Genomic DNA, 5,430 nt, shown 5'->3' on the forward strand with positions numbered 1-5,430 from the left:
TGTGAAGGCCCAGCCCAGGGCTGCTTTCCTGTCTGTGTGCAGCGAAAGGCACCAGGGTAACCTTCCCCGCAAACTACCAGCCTTCTCTGCGGGGCGCTGCCGTGGGTCTTTGGAGGGCACATGGGGCACTGGGGGAGGAGGTAGAAGGGGGCACGGGGCAATGGGGGAGGGAGTAGAAGGGGGCACGGGGCAATGGGGGAGGGGTAGAAGGGGGCATGGGGCGCTGGGCGGGACCCAGGGCCACCCGGGCTGTGAATTAAGGAGGTTGTTTCACGTGGGACTGGGCCAGGCTGGGAACGTTTCCGACACCAGGGGCAGGCGCCCAGGGGCCCTCTTGGTCCAGGCCCAGCCTCGGGCAGCAGCGACTGAGGCCAAGGCCCCGCCGAGCGGGAAGAGGACTCAGCGATGGACGAGGCTGCAGGCAATTCGGCCGGCTCACCATGGAGGGATCTGCTGGTTCCCGGGGCTCCCCCAGGCCCAGAGAGGAGCTCGGACTCCTGGGTTCATGTCCCGGCTCTGCCACCCCGCAGCCCGGGTGATCCTGGGCATGTCCCTGCCTCGCTCAGTCCTCCTGGTCTGCACAGCCTGGGGGGGCTGGGGCCCCCCGAGGTGCCTCTCCCACAATCCCCTGAATGCCCCTCGGGGTGCACAGGGCCGAGTCAGCCCCCCAACTAGGATCGGGAGGAGACAGACCCCGCCCCACTCCCCCTGCTTTGCAGCATAGCCCACGTCTGCCCCCTTCCTGGGCCCGATCCCCAGATGCCCCGTCCCACCCCCCCAGCTGTGCTGCCAGCTCGGGGGGGTGGGCGCACCAGGGGGCGGGGGAGGGGGACGGAGGGTCCTCGGGGCCCGCGGGGGTTTTTGGATAAGGGAGGGGGGAGCAGGCTGGGCTGCCGCGATATCTGGGGCCTGGGAGGTCCAGGCTGCTCCTTCCAGCCTCCCCCACCCCGCTAGGAAAGTTGGGGGGGGGGGGGGGGACGACAGGAGCCAGGCCCAGCCTGAATTAAGTGCATGGGTCTGGGATTTGGGAGGAGGGGCTGATTTTAATGGGGGTGTCCCATTGCAAGGGGGAGGCCGGCGGGGTGGGGGGCTCAGTCTGAGCCAAAGTTTACGAGGGGGCGGCTTGGGCAAGGACGGCCCCTCCCCCCTCAAGCCCCTCCCCCACACACCCCATGTGGAGTCCAGGCAGGGACCTGCTTGGCCAGCCCCCCTCCTAAAGCGCCCCAGCCCCATAGCGAGTGTGATGGGGGGAGGGCATGGCAGGGGGCAGCTCAGGGGATGGGGCGCCCGTCCACACCAGCCTGGGGGCGGCAGGACTTGCCCAGAGTGAGGGCGGGGGGGGTGGGGAGGGTGTGTGCACAGCAGGGTCTCTGCTGCTGTAGCTGGGAGGTGTGTGTGTGTGTGGGGGGGCTGAGTGTAGGGGCCTCTCTGTCCAGGCCCCCCCCACTGCACACCCCATAGATACACACCCAGCCACGCCTTCCTCGAGTGTGCAACGCCCATCCCCCAACATCCCCCTGCACCCCCAGCCTTACCACCTCTCAAATCTGTTCACACACACACACACACACGTGTCCTCAACCCCCAGCCCCTCGCTGTGTCCCAGCGCCCCCTGCTGGTCACAGCCTGAACTCTGGGCCGGACTCTCCCCCCCAGGCTGGGGCCAGGATTTGGGGGGGCCGCAGGAGGGGCTCCCAGACTCCGGCTGCCAGAACCCAGGGCCTTGAACAGCCTGGATCCCTTCCCAGGCCTGGCCCCCCTGCCCGGCGTGGGCCGGGGAAAGGAGGGAGCTCCCCAGGCTGGTGCTGAGATGCAGCCGCCTCTGGGGTAGAGCTGGGGCCGGTTTGTCAGCGAGGGGGGGCAGGAGAATCCCGGCACTGCCCCTTCTGTGGCTTGGGGCTCCAGACCCTGCTAGGGCGAGTGGGGCGACCCCCTCCTGGGGGAGGGCAGCCGATCAGAGCTGCTGTGTGTGTGCAGACGGACAGACTGGCTGGGCAGTGGCAGCCCCTCCCATGGGGCGCTGACCAGCCCAGCCCAGCCTCCTCCCTCCACAACAGCCGGCTGCTGCCCCCAGCCATGGTCTTAAGGCACCTCCCCACCCCGCTCTGCCGTCCTGCTGACAGCTGGCAAACTCGTGGTACCCGGGTCCTGAGAGTCAGACCCTGCCCAGTGCCCCCAACCCCCCACATGGCCCTGCTGCCCCACCCCCAGCTCGATTATGGCCTCATTCAGGAGCAGCACAGGGAGTGGGCAGCCACAGGCCCCCCCTCGGCCAGGCCAAGCAGGGCATAGATGCAGCCCCCCCCCCATCCCCAGTCAGGGCTCCCCCGAGCCGCCCCTGCTTCCTGATGTTCATCCCATTTCCTGGCCCCAGATGCCCTTGGCAGGAGAGAATGTTTTTTCCTGCTGGCGCAGACACAGCCTGGGTTGTCCTTGTCCATCCCCTGCCTCTCCCAGGGGGATATGTGCTGGGAGGGGAGTGGGGTCCAGTGGTTAGAGCGGGGGGCTGGCAGCCAGGACTCCTGGGTTCTAGCCCCAGCTCCAGGAGGGCAGTGGGGATCCAGCCTGGACTCCTGGGTCCCGTTCAACCCTGCCACTGTGCCCCTGCAGAGCTGGGGATGAGGCCAAAGCCTGAGGTGCTGCAAGTGGGTTTGTTAATGCCCGAGACGCTGGGTGAGCGGAACCCTCCTGCCAGCTGCACTTGGTGCCGCCGGAGCAGCCAGCGCCTGAGGCTGGGCCCAGCGTCCCCGTTAAAATCCCATCACGCAGCCTCGGCCCCAGGCGCTTGGCTCAGGGCTCCAGCCCAGCTCCCTTTGGACCGTTTACAGGGGAGACGGGACCCTCTAATGCCAAGGGAAGGAGTGACTGAGGGCAGGAGCTGCACAGCTGCTGGTGCCCCTCAACCCCGACCCGCAGCCCCCTGCTGTCCCGGCCCTGCCCGCCTCCCTCCAGCTTGGCCAGTAGATGGAAGCTTGTGGCCACTGATGCTGGGAAGTGGCCAGAGCATTCGTGTCCTGGCCGAGTGGCCCTTCGATGTGGTGTGGCTCGTCAGACCGGCGGATGGCACCCACGGAGACGTACTGCTCAGACTCAACGGCTGGTAGGTCGCGCCCAGGCGTGCTGGAAAGCAGAGGCGCTGGACTGGATCTGCAGGGGGCTGATGCGAAGACGCCTGAACCGACTGGCTGCCCCCAGCTTGCAAGGCGAAGCGATAAGCCGCACTCTGCATACAGGGAAGAGCCTGCAGCAACTTGGGGGTCAGCCCCACATGCCGGATGCAGCTGACGGGTCCACCAGGACGGTGCCAACTTTCTTGCCCTTCTCAAAGTGTTGGTACAGAACGGCCACACTGGGTCAGACCAACGGCCCAGCCAGCCCAGCCTCCTACCTTCTGACGGGCCAGTGCCAGGGGTGCCAGAGGGAATGACCAGACCAAGGGATCCATCCGCTGCCCAGTCCCAGCCCCGGTAAACACCAATCCCTGGTGCTAGCTCACAGGACCTGTCCGGAGTCCTTCCCTCTGACCATCTGCCTGCCATCCGTGCTGAGGATTGGCCGTTCCCCGGCCAGCCGTGGCTCACTTAGGAGTTTAATGCAGCGGCCCCGTCCCGCCACCTTCAGCAGCGCCGTGGTCCAGAAGCTGGGGGAACCTCCTGGCGAGCGGAGGCAAATGGTTTATGAACCTCAGTCCAGGCTCTGCCCAGGGGAATATTGTGCAGCAACTTGGGGCAGAAATCGGCACATGCGCCTCGGTGATCGCAGCAGTCGCCCTCGCAGTGGTTGTCACAGGCACTCGTCAGCATCGGATGCAGGTGTTGGCTCACACAGCCCCCCCCCCCCGCCCCTAAATTTCAACACACGGCTGTCACCCTTACAGCACGGAGGGTGACGAGGGCTGAAACCCACCTGCCCACACCAGGCTGACAACGGGGCAGACGAGCAGTGCACGTGCCACGTAAGGCCTGCCCGCCTGCAGAGGAAAACACCGACCCCTGCAGCTGCTGTGCCGTGGCTGTCTCCACGACATCCTCGTGCACTCACGTCGTGTCGCCAGCCCAGCACCACGCTCGGCTGCACCTCGGAGCATCGGGGCCGACAGCTACGTCCCTGCAGCGCGGCGGCAGCTCTGGGAGGGACAGGCTGGCACGCTGGCGAACCTCGCAAGCCTGGATTTCCAGCCGTTGGTTTGCAGCCTGGGCTGCGGAGCCTGGCCTGGTCTCCACAGGCTGCCCCACTGGCGCAGCCCTATCTCCACAGCGGGCCGGCGCTGCAGACGGACAGACGGGGAGGAGGGGTGTCCAGGCAGAAGAGTGGAGGGTGAATGGGCACCCCGGGCTGCCCTTGATGCAGCTGAACAGACATCAGTTTGTGATGCATCAAAAGCAGCCGCTCTGCCGGTGCCCCTCAATCCTGACCCACAGCCCCCTACTATCCCAGCCCTAGGCTCCCCGTCCTCCCAGCTCCACTGCTGCCCCTCAGTCCTGATCTGCAGCCCCTGCTCTCCCAGCCCATAGTGCCAATGGAGGGCACTGAACAGACATCCCCTTTAGCCCAGAGCCACTGCTGCAGACGTCTGGCCGGTAGCAACCTGACCGAGCCTCGCATCCAGCTCCTACCACCCCGCTGGGACCCGAACCAGCAACAGATCCTGGCCGGTGACGTGGAGCCCACGGCCTGGGGTCACCTCCTGAGTGGGGCAAAACTCCTGGAGCACAGCCGCTGCGGGCGGGGGCGCCACGTTGATACCAGGCACCTGATGGGCTGCAGCGGGCACCAGCCCAGCCTGTTCCGGGAGGGGGCCTTGAGTCGGGGAGGGGGGCAAGGGGCAGCGAAACACTGCCAGCTCCAGGCTGCTTCTTCTCACAGCCAGGGCCCCCCTGCCAGCCTCGCCCATCTCCAGGGCCGTAGGGCTCCAGCTGGCCTCGTGCCCTGCGCCTGGCTGGGGTTTAGGTGTTAACCTGGGCAGCAGCCTCCTCCCCCCCCCTCCCAAAGCAGGGCAAAGGGGCCCGCTGGGGACTTGGATGGCAGGACCAGAGCCTGGCGACTGGCATTAGCCCAGGCAGAGCTGGGCCAGGACAGCAGGACCCACGGCCGGGGGATCTGTGACCCCTCGGCTTAAATGCAGCACCACACTGGGCCAGGGGAGGGCGCCCCCCTGCAGCACAGCGCCCCCTAGAGCCGCAGTGAGGTCAGCACAGAAGGGGGGCACCCCGCACTGAAGCCCCACCAGCTGGCACCTCCCGTTGGAGAAGCAGCGCCTGGCCCGGGCTGACAGGGCTCAGCTCGCCCTGACGACAGGGCAGGCTGAGGTGCAGCAGCTGCGGAGGTACGTGGCCAAGCTGCCCCTCCAGAAAGCCGGGCCCCGGGCAGCCACTGAGTGCAGGCTCCAGGGCGAGGCAGTGGGGCTCCGCTCCCCCGAACAGCCCAGGG

Source organism: Emydura macquarii, unplaced genomic scaffold, assembly GCF_026122565.2.
Source record: "Emydura macquarii macquarii isolate MOO-44397 ecotype Brisbane River unplaced genomic scaffold, CSIRO-AGI_Emac_v2 contig_2485, whole genome shotgun sequence".
NCBI lineage: Eukaryota > Metazoa > Chordata > Testudines > Chelidae > Emydura > Emydura macquarii.